Genomic DNA, 17235 nt, shown 5'->3' with positions numbered 1-17235 from the left:
AGTAAATGGGGTTTAAAAGTTACCTGCGATGAATTGGCTTGATTTTCTCCAAAGAACATTTAAAAACCAATGTGCCTACCATAATAGCTCTCTATGTGGTTTGCCAGATATCCAGCTGCCCATCTGGCCTTCTCATGAATGAAGGGCTGCCCACAGGACAGCAAAGCAGCTGCTCTATAAAGTTATATTACTCATTCCACCACCATAGTTTGACTTACTTTGTTTCCTCAACTGATATACCCTACCTTCTCTTCCTTCTTTATCAAGATCTTAGCCAGCCTTTAAGACTAAAGTTTTACTTTGTTCCTGAAACCTTGGCTATTTCAGGTGTTGTTAAGTTCTTACACCTATAAATTCCTATAACATATAGTAACATGGTGACTGATATTTATCCTCTTAACAAGCTAACAAATATTGTTGTTTATCAAGTTCCAAGTATCATGGACTGAAAATAAAATTATTTTAAGAAAATACATAAATGCTATCCTTCAGGAGCTTGCTGTTGTTCCATATATATACACACACATACACATATATATCTTCCTATCTAAATGCAAACATTTTAAGGAATTATACTCACATTTAATCCTAATAGGACCTCTAAATGCAACTCCAAGCTTCTAATATAGAGATGAGAAAATATACACATACCAGTAAGAAAAAAAAAATTAGACTTCCTATCCATAGAGCCTAAAAGAACAAATATTGCTTTACCAAAATTATTTCAAAATTATTTGATTCTGCCTTCATAGCTTCTAGCCATTAAGATCTGCATTTCCCATGTTGCTTTCACTGCATTACTCTATGCCTTCTATCTCTGGTGTACTATATGGTAATTTTTAAATTTTGCTTACAGTAAAGAAGAGCAGTGAAAAGCATAGATGCTGGTCCCAGGCTGCCTAGATTTGAATTCTAGAATCTTATATATAAGATCTTGACTTGCCTTAGTTTCTTCATCTGTAAAATGGGGATAGTTATATGTAGTTCATAAGATGATTATAAAGCTCAAGTACATTTATAAATACTTAAAAAAGTAGCTGCCACATAGTAAATACCTAGGAATTTCTATTTCTGATAATTATTGTTACTCACGGTACTATTAAGAGGTAGTAGTCAGGCTTTGCTATTCAACATCTACAGATGAAACACATGAGCCAGAAAGAGATTATTTGATATATTATGAATTACAGTGAAAACAATCTCTAAAGCCAGAATATAAACTCCTTGAATTCACTGGCTTTGGAGTGAGCATTGAGTGGCGTACCCTCTTCCACTGAACAGTCTGCTTTAAGGTTCCATACAACACAGTATTTGATGTTGAGAGATTACATTAAAAAGATGAATAAGACATGATCTCTTTTCTCAAATAGTTGATTATCTGAGTTGTGCTAAATAGTGGAATACTACGTTGTCCTCTAACTGTGCTGCTATGATAAATGTTAGTGGAATTTCCTTTGACCAATATCTAAGAAGGCTCACCCTTAATTTCACTGTATTTGGTCTTTTCTATAGCAGAAATAATATGTGAGTGACTAATTGAGATTACTAATAGAGATGGCATGTCCAAATAATGTATCAGTCAGAAATCATAGCTGCAGATAGTAGAATCCTCTCTCGATAATTTAAACGGCAAGGGGTTTATTAAAAGATATAGGTAGCTTACAGAATTTCCTTGAAGTCCAGGAAAATATATAGCTATATGGCCAGGAAAAGTAATAACTAGGAGAAATACCCAACTATAGTAAAGAACTATTCTGGTAAAAGCCCTATTGCTACCCTTACACACTTCAAAGTCTATGACATAAAGTCTGGACATTGAAATCTTTTCTAGTGCTACCTTCAAAGAACTGATCCTTCCACTAACATGCTTGCAAGAAGATCCAACAGCACTGTGGACAGTGACGTTCTCATGTTGGCCATTTCCTCCAAGTCTTACAAAGCTGTATCTGCTTGGCAAAATCAAAGCCATGCTAGAAACCTACCTTCAAGGAATCAGGTCTCCTTCTTCCTCCAGCCTCTCTCCTTCTCCACTTGCTCCTCCTCCTCTTTTTCCTCTGTTTCTGTTATTTTTAGTTCAGGAGACAACCTAGAAAGATATTAAAGTGAAGGTATTAAAGTATTGAGTGAAATAATTTATAATATCCACTCCTGTCCATGTTTTTGGCTACTCAACATTCTTCTTCCACATTTGAGTTTCCAAACAATTACAACATTCTCTCACTTAATATAAAGCAACCATTTCTCTTACAAATAAATATGCTGTGATCTGTCTCCCAAAAGGGAAGAGCCAAAATCTCATTTGTGATATTTATTGTCCCTTTAGGCTGACTGGAATTATTTCTTGATTCCTATAATATATGGACTAATACATTTTTATCACTTTATCAAATGGAAGTGGGAGAGGAGAAGAAAAACAACTGGTAAATTATATCAACATGTGAATAACAGAGTAAAAAAAAAAAAACATGATTAGCTACTACAGTCTCCTTTTCTGCAACTGGTAATGATGTTCTACATATTTATAACTTTTTCCCCACACTTTATTCATTCATGTTTCCCTTGCCCTCAGCCAGAAACTCAGCTGGTTCAGGCTTTCTGTCTGGTGGTGTGACCCAGCCTTCCTTAGTGAAAGGTATGCACCTTGATAGTTTCACCTGTATGGCGTTATTGTAGTCTCCATTAACTCCACCATGCATAGCAGTACCAGGAGGCAACACAAAAAATGTTCTGAGTGTATGTCCTATGATCCCTTCCTGATGCTAAAGCAACAAAATGATATTCCCTTGATAATCAATATCATCATTTCTAATCAATTTTCATTTCTTGGTATTTTTTTAGTCATTATTTCTAGGGTATTAAAAATCTCAAAGTGACTTAGAACCAACTTTCATTTCAATGTATCCCTGATGAAAACATTTCTCCATGAATACTAAAATATCTAGCCAAGTAAAGACACAGTTGTAGGGAAGTGACATCAAAACTTTGAGCAGGTCATTAGGTATAATAATAAGAGTTGTCATCTCACTTGTAAGGTTTCTGGATGCCTTATATTTATTCTATAGAAAAAACAACAGCACTTTAAATCAATTGCTGGCTCAGAGCAAGGAATGCACTCTCTAAGTATCCAGTGGTGTGCTGGCATATGTTTAAGAACTAGCTCAGAAAAATGAAAGGCTCTGATTCATATCATTAGCTTATTTTGGTGGTATGAATGTTCCTACCATGTTTGACATCATTAAGCACAGCAGTGAGAAGAGTTTTGCTGAGTGGCCGCCACTATATAGCATTTTTACCATAAAAACCCAATAAACATAGATAAACTCAAGGTTACAGATAATAGCAAAATTTAGTGAACAAATTAAAATGTAGTATGTTCAATTGAGTATTGTTTTAATGCAATTAAGTTTATGCAACTTAATTTTTAATAATGACTATGTTTGACAAATGGCTTATAAAATGGGGCTAACAATATCTCACACACAATTTTCATGATGTCAGTAAGAGCATACAAAGTCTCATTTATAGATCCTTTAGCTTAATAAATTCTGGCTATAATTCTATAGATCACCTTAGCCAGAGTTCCTTATGACTTTTTTAGAATAGCTTTTTAATTCCTACCTAACCAAAACAATATTAATTCCATCTGGATATAAATAAATAAATAAATATATATATATATATATATATATATATACACACACACACACACACACACACACATACATACATATACATATATATATATTTGAATACATTAAAAGATATATATTAATTTATTATAGTATATTTTTTCTCTTTAGACAATGAATATTGCCAAACACGTATTAGGCTTTGCTATCAACAGGATAGCAAGAGAAAGTTTTTATAAACTTCATGGGGAAGGGAACCTGATGTAGGTTTATTATAGTCTCTCCAAAACCTACCCACACGATCATCCATTGGAACTAAAATGCTAAATGAATATTAGTTCTTCTGCTGAGTGGAGGCATGGGCAACAAGCCATATGCCCTCTAGTTTGAGTTGGATTCCTTATTTTTGGAATATTTTGAAATAGCCACCCAATATTTAAGAGATAATTGATTTAAAAAATACAATCTCTGCGAGATTTTCTGTCTTTTCACACTGTATTCTCAGTGCTTAACATGCTACGTGACACACAGTAGGCACTCAATAAATATTGCTTGAATAGATTATTTAAACTTTTGTGTTTTTCTCTTTAGAAAACCTAGCCTAATTAAAAAGTGTGTCTAAAATGCCATTATCCTGTGACCCTATGTATGATCCTATGATTATGTTTATAATCAGGACTCAGTTGATTTTATTTCAAACAAATGAGGCCAATATAACTCAGAAGGAAAATTTTAGCTTCTCATATCAACAAATGATAGAGGATTTCTGAAGAAATATGTTAGTACCAAAATTATCCATTAGGGTAATTACATAACTCAGTTTCTAAATCAATGAGCTGTTCTCTCTGTACATGAAGCTAAATTTAACTACACACATATGTTTAAAAGCTAATGATAGGAGGGCTGTTGCATAGCTTAGATTTATATAGTATAGCAAAAGCAGGCTTCATTAGCTATCATGATGAAATGTGTGGTAATATTGTTCACATAGATTTTTTTTTTTTTTTTTTTTGACAGAGTCTTGCTCTGTTGCCAGGCATCAAGGCTGGAGTGCTGTGGCACAGTCTCAGCTCGCTGCAATCTCTGCCTCCTGGGTTCAAGCAATTCTCCTGCCTCAGCCTCCCGAATACTTGGGACTACAGGTGCTCGCCACTACGCCCAGCTAATTTTTGTATATTTATTAGAGACAGGGTTTCACCATGTTGGCCAGGATGGTGTGGATCTCTTGACCTCATGATCTGCCTGCCTCGGCCTTCCAAAGTGCTGGGATTATAGGCATGAGCCACTGTGCCCAGCCCAGATACTTTCTTAATATCAGTGAGAAGAACTTGAACCCTTAGCCCTGATTTAAAAATAAAAAGCATAAACCAATATGTAGGGGTTGTTATTCAGGTTCAGAATGTTAAACAGTACTCCCAGGAGCTAAGTCAAGTGTAGGTTACCACACTGAAGTCATTTTCATTGTGTTGAGGCAAAAAAGTAGAACTGGGCACTGACTCCAAGCAGGGAACAGGTCACCAGCACAGAGAAGCCATGGGCAATGTAGAATTTTTGATTAATCTAATGGGATATAAAGGAGATTGGTCAAAGCTTTTTTTGGAATAGCAGGAAACTGTCCATGGACAAGGTAAACAAATTTTTGTATCCATTTGCTTACAGCTTTCATGACTGTGAGAGAAGGATTGAATTGAGAGGAGGCTTGTGAAATCTTTATGAAAGCTTTTCTCTATCTGAATAAAGTTTTTTCTAGAAAAATATCAAACTTTCTTGACATGGCAGTGTTTGTGTGGCAATTCAAATGGTGAAGATCCTCGATCTAGATAACCAAATTATTTTTTGTAGCCTCTTACATGTGTGTGTGTGTGTGTGTGTATGTATATATATATATATATATATATATATATATATATATATATGCATCTGACAGTGTATATGTAGATCTACATCTATCATTATTTCTCTAGATCTTATGTAAATACATCTTATATATTTGGCATACTGATTACTTCAGCTGTCCCAAAGTCATGAATTTAGGTAAATTTCTGCCATTGGTAACAGTGTGGTAGGTGCCTCTAAATTGAGCCCCATGATCTGTTCCTGTGGGTATTCAAGACATTGTATAGTCACCTTCCCCTGTATGTTTCTTGGGCCTACTAAGAAACATACAAATAGAATATGGTAAGTATGATTAGATTTACCATACATTTGTATACTGTATTTATCATATACAAATAGAATATGGTAAATGTGATTAGATGTCACTTCTGAGAATAGATGACATTAAAATAAAACACTCTGGCTTCTGTCTTGCTCAACCTCCCTCACTATGTTTCAGCCTCTTTCATAATCCTTGCTCTGAGGGATACCAGATGTCCTGTTACGATTAGCTCTATAAAAAGGCCCCTGTGGAAAAGAACTGATGTCTCAGGTCAACAGTTAATCAGGACTAAGGTCCTTAGTCCAAGAGCACTAGAGGAATGGAATCTTGCCAATAAGTATGTCAGTCGGCTGGGAAGTGAACTAACTCCAGTCAAGCTTTGAGCCTTCTGTTGCCCTAGCTGACACTTTGATCACAGACTGTAAGATACCATGAGCCAGAGGATCCAGAAAGCTGCACCCAGAATCCTGACCCACAAAACTGTGAAATAAGAAGTGTATGTTGATAATGTGTTCATCAAGTTTTGGAGTAACTGGTTTGTAGTGATTGTTAATATAAATAGATATATTCTTACTAGCAAAGCTATTTTTTAAAACTGTTTTATAGGCCACTTGCCAACTCATGTTAAGTTTGCAGTAAGCTAAAACTACTGAGCTTTTTAAGTCCGGTCTCCTCTACTTCAAAGAGCATGAGGGATATCTACCACAGCAGTATCTGGATCTGGATTGCTTAGACTCACATCTCAGCCTTACCACACTTGTGATTTCTTGAAAAGTTATTTAAACTTCTCTTGGCTTTATTACTGGCATCTGTAATATGGGGACAATAATAGTATCCACAGACTCCCTACTACCCACCACCTCCCACGCCACATATACACTCTGAAAGTCTTTGATTTCATGGCTAGTTTCCATGACAAAGTATGTGGGAAAGACCTGAAAGTGCTGTTCAATCTAATCCTGTTACTCAGTAGATTGACTACAGATCATTTATCTATCTAGAAATCGAAACTTGTTACTCTGTAGATTATCTACAGATCATTGATTCACCTAGAAATTTTGTAAATAAAACCCAGGAAGTATGACACTACTGACTAAAATGTCTAGAAAAATCATTCTTTCACAATTATAAAGTGTCAGAATACAAGAATTAAAAGTTACTTTAATATCTTATTGTACTTTTTTCTAGATCAGGTAAGTAAAATGAAATAGTCAAAGCTTAATTTTCAAAAGTCTTATTTTTTAGGCTTTTGCTATTTTATCTCCCTTTTTTCAGTTGCAACCCTTACCACAATATTGTACAATATGCCTGTTTTATATTCCTTTTTCCATTGTTCTAGGAACTCTAGAAGGGCAGGGATTTTTTTTTTTTCATATCTACAATTCCAGCAATCAGCATAGAGCTTGGCATATAATAGAGGCTCAATGAAGGTTTGCTGAAAAAAGAAACACATGCAAAGACAATGATAAATATAGAAAACGTTAAAATAATTCCTTGTGCATTGATTTACATAAATGTTGCTTTTATTATATAATTGAAGTTAATAAAGATACAAATGTATATTAGGATTAATCACCCAAGAAGAATTTATCTAAGAACACTCCTCCTGACTTTTGTAATTTTCTCTGTCCAGCAGAGAATAGGAGCTCTTTGGTATGTGTGTATTCATATAGTTATACATGTGTCTATCTATGCACATATATAATATACGCTACATATATATACTGTATATATATATATATATGCACACATACACATACATATATGTGAGAGGGCTAAGCAAGCCCATTTGTACAAATACATCTGTTAAGACTGCTATCTGCAAGAAAGGAGAATGTTCACAAATTTAGGTAGCAAAAAATTGAACTAGGAGCTTGTTCACCCAAGTGAATGTCTGTTTGAATGTGGGCAGGAGATATTTTGACATGGAGGAGGCTTGTGGACTCCTTGCCTAATGAAGACTTTACCATAATCAACCTTCTCACCTCCAGCCTCTGTCACCAATCCCTCCCCTATATCTGCATTTCAAGAAAAACCTATGATGACAAGCATTGTAGAAGTACGCCAGCCACCTCCTTCAATCAACAATTTTCCTCAGGAAGACTGCATGACTTCATTTAACACATGTTGAATTTTTAAAACCACAAACCATAGGTTTAAAGGGTAGAGCCCCTTGTATTGTTGTCAGATAGGTTTATATTATACATCTCAGTATGCTTCCTTGCTTACTTTCTCTCCCCTCTGCCTCTTTTAGATACACATGTACTTTTTTATTTTTTGCATGGTATTTGTTAGAATCTGTACCCCAGAAAGACTCATAAACAGTGCCTGGTAAATCAGAGCATGTGACAGTGTGAGTCATCCAGCAGGCTGCAAGAGAAAGGAAGCTGGGTCACAAACTTGCTTTTCAGTACTGTCTTGCTACAGAGGAATTGCTCTGCCTAATTTGATTAAAATTACATGTGACATGACTACCTTTCAAAAAGAAAACATGCTCTTACTCACTACCTTATGATGCATTTTTGTGATTAATATGAGTAATTGCAGGGAGGCTGAGGTAGGTGAACCACCTGAGGTCAGGAGTTTGAGACCAACCTGACAAATGTGAAACCCTGTCTCTACTAAAAATACAAAAAATTAGCTGGATGTGGTGGTGTGCATGTGTAATCCTAGCTACTCGGGAGGCTGAGACAGGAGAATTGCAATTTTAGAACCGGAGACTTCTGTCATAACCAACAGTCTAATCAAATTAAGGTAAATGAATATAACATTCATTAAAATTATTTATTAAAATCCATTAAAATGATACATATGAAATTTAATCAAAGGCATAAAGCTGCAGGTATGATATACACTTAAATCAGAAGTGACTGTCTCTGTATTTATATAATCCAGTCAGTCCTAGATCCCCAAGCAGGACAGTTGATATCTCATAACAGAATTAAGGGTAGAGAACCTAAGGGAAGAAATAGGTTAAAAGGCATCAAATGATGGAGGAAGAACTGGGCAGAGGAATAAAGGAGACCCCACGGAAAGGCAACAGAGGGAATGAATGAGTTTAAAAAGAAGAGGAAATCACAGGGTGAATGGAAGGAATGACTTCTGCTCAGTTGTTGAAATAGTCTGCAATTGACATTTTGCATGTTTGGTCTTCACAATAACCCCACTGGATAGAAATCTGTGTTCATTTGCTCACTGATTCAACAAATATTTACTTAAAACCTACTCTGCATCAGACTTTGTTCTTGACCCTGGAAATAAAACAGTGGGCAATGGAGATATAGCCTCTTCCATTATATAACTTTAATTTTAGTTTGGAGAGACAATAGCAGCAATAAAGGTAAACCAACAAATAGTTAAATAAGATAGATTTTAGAGATGAGTCTCAGAGCTTATGTTAGTTTCCTATTGTTGCTGTAATAAATTATCACAAATTTAGTGGTTTAAAAGCAACACACATTTATTATCTCACAGTCTTGAAGGTCAGAAATCTAAAACGGGTTGGCATGGCTGTGTGCCTCCTGGAGGCTCAAGGAGAAAATCCTTTTGCTTTCCTTTTCTAGCTTCTAGGCATTGCCTGCGTTCCTTAGCTGTGGCCCCACATTGCTCTGCTCTGTCCTCACATCTTCACCTGTAACTCTGACTCTCCTGCCTAGCGAGGACCGTGGTAATTACTCTGGGTCCATTTAGGTAACCCAGGATTATCTCAGGATCCTTAATTCAATCACTTCTGCAAATCCTCTTTTGCAAGGCAAAGTAACATTTATAGGTTCCAGGGATTAGGATGTGAACATCTTTGGAGGGCCCTGTTCAGTTTAACACAAAGCCTAAGTAAATTATTCAACTTCCTGCATCTGGTCCAAATCTTCTTTCTTCTGAATCCAAGTGCAGTGATCTTTCTCCTTTCCCATGCCTGAATACCCTCACCTCTGTTCATCCTCTACCGCCTAAAGGCACAGAGTCCATTTTTATGTTCTTTGATGATTTCCACATTTTAGCTGCCCTGTTTTATTCATGTAGTATTTCTGAATCCAGTGAGAACAAACTTAGTTTATTCAAAGGTAATAGTGACTGACAATGCATTAATATGTCCATATGTTCAACAGATATTTATAGAGTGCTACTTATGTGCTAAATGCAAAATTACAGAGTAGAAAACTAAACAGATACCACTTTTGCCTTGTTGGAATGTTCAGTCTTACAGGAAATATAGATATTACATTATGTAAAAAATAGAAAATTATGAATTGTGTTAAATGTTAAGAAATACATTTAAAAAGCTAATGACAGACTGTAATTAGGGGAGTTAACTAGATAGATAGGCCAGGGACAGGCTGTTTCTGGAAGGAACTCTGAAGCACAGACTGAAAGCTGAGCAGAAGCCTTTCTTGTGAAGGGAGGTATGGATAGAGAAAGGTATGTCTGTATGGGGATGGGGATGGTTTTATAGGCAGGGCAAGCTCAAGGTCCTGAGGTGGGAATGAGCTTGATAAATTGGATAATTATGTGTTTTGAAAAATCATGTGACTGGAGCATAATGAGCAAGGGAGAGGGGGTCTCAGATTAGAAAAGGCTGATAGGCAGGATGACTGTAGGTCAGGTAGAGCACATGAGCAAGAGTTTGGATTTTAAAATGTGTTGGGAAGTCATTAAAGAATGTTGTGGTGCAAGAAAAGTTATTTAATTATATTTATGCTTTCAAAAGGCAAGTTTGGCTTTCATGAGAATAGACTGGAAAAATATCCAAAGTGGGAGCCAAGAGTTCAATAAAAAAGCTGCTCTCATGAAAGGAAAAGATGATTGTGGCTTGGACTAGAGCTTGACCATGGAGGAGACAAGAAGTAGAGAGATGTGAGATACATTTTTGGGGTAGGAGCAACAAGATTTGCTGATGGATCAAATAGGAGGGCACACGCAAATCAAATTTGAAACCCCATCTAGTAAAATTGTATGTATAAAATTTAATCAAAGGCATAAAGCTGCAGGTATGACACACACTTAAATCAGAAGTGACTATCTCTGTATTTATATAATCCAGTAATTCCTAGATCCCCAAGCAGGACAATTAGATATCTCATAATAGAATTAAGGGTAGAGAACCTAAGGGAAGAAATAGGTAAAAGGGCATCAAATGATGGATAAAGAATTGGGAAGAGGAATAAATGATACCCCAAGGAAAGGAAACAGAGGATGTTGCCTGAAGATCTGAATAGATCATGGGACTATTTATTGAGGCACCAAAGACCAGAGGAAAAATGATTTTAGGACAGAAAATTAATAAAATCCCATTTTAGATACTGTTTTAGATCATTCTTGCATTGCTACAAAGCAGTACCTGAGATTGGATAATTTATAAAGAAAAAAGATTTTGCTGGGCTTGGTGGCTCATACTTATAATCCCAGCACATTGCAAGATTGTTTGAGCCAGGAGCTGGAGGATCAGCCTGGGCAAATGGCAAAACCCTACCTCTACAAAAAAAAAAAAAAAAATTGCCAGGCACAGTGACTCAAGCCTGTAGTCCCAGCTACTCAGGAGGCTGAGATGGGAGAATCACCTGAGCAAGGTAGGTCTAAGCTGCAGTGAAGTATGATGGTGCCACTGCACTCCAACCTGGGTGACAAAATAAGACCCTGTTTCAAAAAAAAAAAAAAAAGAAAAAGAAAGAAAGAAAGAAAGAAAGGAAAATAATTTAATAATGGTTCTACAGGCTTTACAGGAAGCATGGTGTTGGCATCTGTTCAGCTTCTGGGGAGGCCTCAGGAAACTTAAAATCATGATGGAAAGTGAAAAGAGAGCAGATATGTCACATGTCAAAAGCAGAGACAGCAAGGAAGTAGAGGAGGAAAGGTGTCACAAACTTTTAAACAACCAGATTTTGTTAGAATTTACTCACTATTATGAGGCCAGCACCAAGAGAATGCCATTAATGAGAAATCCACACCCATGATCCAGTTGCCTCCTACCAGACCCCACTTTCAACATTGAGGATTACATTTCAACATGAGATGGGTCAGAGACAAACATCTAAACTATATCAGACACTTTACATTTGAGATTCTTGTGAAATTTCAAGTGAAGATATCAAGTAGGCAGCTGGATAAATGAGTCTAGAAGTCAAAGGAGAAATCTAAGGTAAGCATATAAATTTGGAACTCCCTTATAGAGACAGCACTTAAAGCTATGTGAATGGGTGGGATCAGTAATGGAGAGAGTGGAATCAGAAAAGGGAAGGGCTTAGGAGTAAGCCCCAGGAAATCTACACATTTAGAGTGGGAGAAGAATCAGGGAGAAGGAAGGCAAAAATCAGGACCAGAGATGCAGAGGAAACTCAGAGGAGCACCATATCAATAAAGCCAAAAGAAAAGTGTCTCAAGAAGGGCAAGTGGTTATTGGTGTTCACTAAAGTGACCATTGTTTTGGCAACACACAAAAAAGAAACTTAAGGAACAGCCGTTTTAAGTTCCATAACAAACACGTGCAACCACATATTATGTGTCAAAAAAGAGATATTTTTCTGTTTCTGAGAAAGCAAAAAGAAGTCCCTGTATTTTGGAAACTGATCTGACATTCAAAGCCATTCCACACTGTTTTCCTGTTGGACATAAACTCACAGTATCTCAACAAGGTTGCTTGGACACCTCGAAACAAAATCATCATGCAGCTCATGAAATATTAAACATCCCTTTTTCTTAGCTGAATGACTGCTACTTCTGAATTCTGATTTCAGCTTATCTCCATTTTCATATGCCCTTCCTATAGATAAGGGCATTCAATCACAAAATTGCTTTGTGTTCTTATAGCCCCTAATCTAGAGAGAAGTCCCTACCTCCCTAGACTCTTCCCCAATTACTCAGCCAAAGCCCAAATTCTGTTACAGCTTCTTTCTTACACATTCTTAGTAAGAAACCTTACAGTTTTCTCATAATGAGTGTTCTTCTTTGCAAGATCTCTGCAAGGAGCCTCAGTGGTCTTTGGCTGAAGAGCATGGACATTTCCTAGACCTTTAAAAAACGGGCAGTGCATAATTGGTAAACATGAATAACTCAGTTAATAAAATATTAAATTAACTTGAACTCCCATTTCCCAATCATTCCAGATTAATTATATCTATTAGTTATACCAAGGTTACTTCCTGTTGTTGATAAAATATTTGTGTTATAACTTCCTTTACTTCTACAGGGAAATGTTGTACCTATGTTTTGCTTCTTCCATTATTTTTTGTTTAAGATTTTGTTTTATTAAGACCTTGAATATCTTTATAGACCTTTATTTACTGTCCATTTCCTTATATAACATAGCTGATGATTTCCATAGGACTCATGGGGAGCTTAATGTTATGTCATCCCTAAGGTTCTAGAAGATAATTAATGGGGAGTTCTTCCTGTTTATGAAGATTTAGTCAAACTTTATCTCAGTACTAAGAGGTACTGTTCATATATCATAGTTGTCAGATCTTTCTAGTCTCCTCTGATCTGTGACAGTTTCTCAGCTTTTCCTTTTTTTGTTGTTCTTGTTTTGGGAGGAGTCTCTTTGTAAACTTATCTCTTTTAAAGAGTACTGGTAAGGTCAGATACTTTGTAGTGTTCTTCAGTGTGGGTTTGTCTGCTGTTTTCTCCTTATTAGATCAAGATTGTAGCTTTTGGGGAAGAGCACCACAAATATGAGATGCCCTTTTCATCATATCCTATCAGGGAATACATGCCTTATTGCTGATGATGTTAACTTTGGTCACTTTGTTAAGGTGGTATCTGTCCATCTTCTTCATTGCAAAGTTACTAATTTTCCCTTTTCCTATTATATTGTTTGGAAGAAGGTCACTAAGACTAGCTCATTCTCAAGGAGAGGGAAAATAAGCTCCACCTATGAGAGGGAGAGTTATTTACAAATGTTATTAAAATTTTTTTTTGGAAAAAAGATCTGTCCCTTTCTCCCATTTATTTATTTGCTCAATCATTGGCTTATATCTGGAAGGAAATTCATGGATATTTCCTTTATTATTTTAGTTAAAAATTTAATAATGCATGTATGTCTTCTTTTGAGATATGTCTGTTCATGTTCTTTGCCCAATTTTTAATGGGGTTGCTTATTTTTGCTTGATGATTTAAGTTCCTTATAGAATCTGGATATTACATTTTTGTCAAATGCATAGTTCCCAATTTTTCTTGCATTCTGTAGGCTGTATGTTTATTCTATTGATAATTTATTTTGCTGTGCAGGAGCTCTTTAAATAGGTCCCACTTGACAATTTTTCTTTTTGTTGCAACTGCTTTTGGTGTCTTCATCAATAAGCATATGAAGAAATTCTCATCATCTAATCACTAATCATCAGAGAAATGCAAATCAAAACTGCAATGAGATATCACCTCAGATCAGTCAGAATGACTATTATTAAAAAGTAAAAAAAAAACACATGTTGGTGATGTTGTGGAAAAAAGGAATGCTTTTACATTGCTGGTGGATATGTAAATTGGTTCAGCTATTGTGGAAAGCAGTTCAGCAATTCCTTAAAGAACTTAAAAAAGAATGACCATTTATCCAGCAATCCCATTACTGGGTATATACCTAAAGGAATATAAATCATTCTACTATAAAGATACATGCATACATATGTTCATTGCAGCACTTTTTATAATAGGAATGACATTGAATCAACCTAGATTCTTATCAGTGGTGCACTGGATAGTAAAAATGTGGTATATATATACCATGGAATACTATACAGCCAAAAAAGAAATAAAATTATGTCCTTTGCAGCCACATGGATACAGTTGGAGGCCATTATTCTAGGTGAATTAATGTAGGAAGAGAAAAACCAAATATTACATGTTCTCACTTAAAAGAGGGAGTTAAATACTAAGTACATATTGTTACAAAGAAGAGAACAACAGACACTGGGAACTACTTGAGGGCAGAGGGTGAAAGATGGATGAGTATCAAAAAACTACCAATTGTGTATTACAGTCACTGCCTGGGTGATGAAATCATCGGCATACCAAACCCCAGTGACAAGCAATTTACTCATGCAACAAACCTGCAGGTAAACTCCCCCCAAAAACCTAAAATTGAAGTTAGAAGGGGAAAAAAATACAAACAACAACAACAACAACAACAACAACAACAACAAATGTGGGAGAGACTTCAGAGAAAGGGGAATGCTCACATACTGTTGGTGGGAATATAAATTAGTTTGTCCACTATGGAAAGCAGTTTGGAGACTTATCAAAGAAGGTAAAACAGAACAACAATTTTACCCAGCAATCCCATTACTTGGTATATACCCAAAGGAATTTCTATCAAAAAGACGCCTGCACTTGCATGTACATCACAGTAGTATTCACCATAATAAACGTATGGAATCGACTTAGGTATCCACCAATGACAGATTGGATAAAGAAAGTGTCAACATATGCATCGTAGAATGCTATGAACCCTAAAAAATAACAAAATCATGTCCTTTGCAGCAACATGAATGCAGCTGGAGGTCATTATCCTAAGGAAATTAACCCAGGAACAGAAAAACAAATACTGCATTTTATTACTTATAAGCAAGAGCAAAACATTGGGTATTTATGGAAATAAAGATGGCATAGTGGGACTACTAGAGAGGGGAGAGAGGGAGGGAGGGGCACAAAGGTTATAAAACTATTGGATACTATGCTCAGTACCTGGGTAACAAGATCATTCATACCCCTAGTCTATATGTCATGCAGTATACCCAGGTAACAAACCACAAACCTGAATATTTACCTCTTAGACCTAAAATACAAATTGAAAAAAATCGAATACTACATTTTGAATGTTGTTGCTTAAATTGTTCTACCCTTGGCCAAAGAACGGGCTTTCAGCTGGCTTCCCTGTCCTATCCACATACTCTTTTTTTTTTTTTTTTCAACTTCCTGGCATGATAAAAATGCTCCAGCTCATATTGTATTTTTGTTTTATTTATTCAGTTTCAGAATCAGACACTTCTCAAATGAGTATGATTTATATCAGATGGTGATATTTAGAAACCAAGACCTGGATGTTGAGTGTGATCATTGCCACTGAGTGTCACTGCTTTTAGACCCTGGAAACAGACAGGAAAAGAAACCCATGCATGTATACTTTATGTACACACACATCTTGTATATTATTCAAAATATATAAACAAAATTCTTGTAAACATTTACAACATATATACAAGTGTAACACTGTTGGATTTCAGTTTAAAAAAAAGTGGTAGTACAACTTTACTCTTCATATTGATTTTTCTAGTTCTCAAATATCCTAAGCACATAAATAATGGATCTTTTCTTTGCCTGAAATAAAAACAAGCCATTTCCAGTAATGTGAAGGCTTATAAAAGAAAAGCAAGACCCCTACCATTCTTGCTTTCTGTCCAATATTTGCTTTTCTAGCTTTTGTAACAGGAAGTCTTCTAGCCTTCTATATCTTTACATTGTCAAGTTTTCCCTGAAGGAAGAGATTGTTCCAACAACCTCTTTCTCCAAAAGGTATCATATCAGATTTAAGAAAATTTTGGATAGATGTAGGATTATTTTCATTCTAACATTGACTTGTGTAAGCTCCCCACCCATCCACAAGAAGCTTTCTACTCTGAGCTGTTTGCACAGATGGCAATCAACAGAGTGAAGAAAACACACCACACACACACACACACACACACACACACACACACACACACTTAAATGTACTTGTTTTATCATTTAAATCATTTGAATTAGGAATAAAGCAGACTTCTAAAATCTGAGTTTTAAACCAGACTGGGGCACAAAAAATGATGAAAGATATGGGATTTTGAGGTGACAGAGAAAATGAAAGAAACATGGATATGTGAAAGAGTAAGCACCTGGTTTATCACAGAGATTGACTGTATCTAATTTGGAATCCCAGTCTGGGCTGGCTTCACAGGTGTGTGACCTGTGTAGTCACACAAAGCTTCATGCTCAGAGGGGTCCTGTGCTTTGTTTAATACTCAGGTCTCATGATTCTGCTTTTAAGAAATCAGCACTGAGGACATTGTTGAGACCCATGTGCCCAAGGAATTGAGCTCAGCACTCTGGTGATACAGAGGACAATAGTCTACTCTCAAAGGGGTTCACAAACTAGAGATGACGGTAGATCTGATGCAAATAAGGGAGTTATTGAAATTTGGAGAGACAAGAAAGGGGACTGGTGGGCAGATGGAGAAGTAGTTATTGCAGGCTGAGTCTGGAGGGATCCAAAATCTACAGTGAGAACAGTGATATTCATGGTTTCAGAGAGAGGTTTCCAAACTGTCTCAAGGATAGAGGAATAAGTATTCCTTTGCCACAAAACAAGAAAACTACTTCACAAGGCAAGCTTTAAATGCAGTAGATAATGCTTGAAAAATGCCTCAGTATATAGCAGGTATTTGATAAAAATATTTTTCTCAATTATTTTTCTCATTATCATCTTCATAAAAG

At 36.0% G+C, this 17235-nt stretch overlaps 1 long non-coding RNA gene across 1 annotated transcript in view; it reads right to left on the bottom strand.

The window, feature by feature from the left end:
* Nucleotides 1–1997: 1997 nt before the first annotated feature.
* Nucleotides 1998–17235, bottom strand: part of LOC141584145 (uncharacterized) — a 269907-nt gene continuing 254669 nt past the window's right edge. Inside the window, exon 4 of the long non-coding RNA XR_012517088.1 lies at nucleotides 1998–2086. This is a non-coding gene — a long non-coding RNA (uncharacterized LOC141584145). The remainder of the gene's footprint in view (nucleotides 2087–17235) is intronic.

Source organism: Saimiri boliviensis, chromosome 4, assembly GCF_048565385.1.
Source record: "Saimiri boliviensis isolate mSaiBol1 chromosome 4, mSaiBol1.pri, whole genome shotgun sequence".
Classification (NCBI taxonomy): Eukaryota; Metazoa; Chordata; class Mammalia; order Primates; family Cebidae; genus Saimiri; species Saimiri boliviensis.
This window is presented reverse-complemented; position numbering and strand designations above follow the sequence as displayed.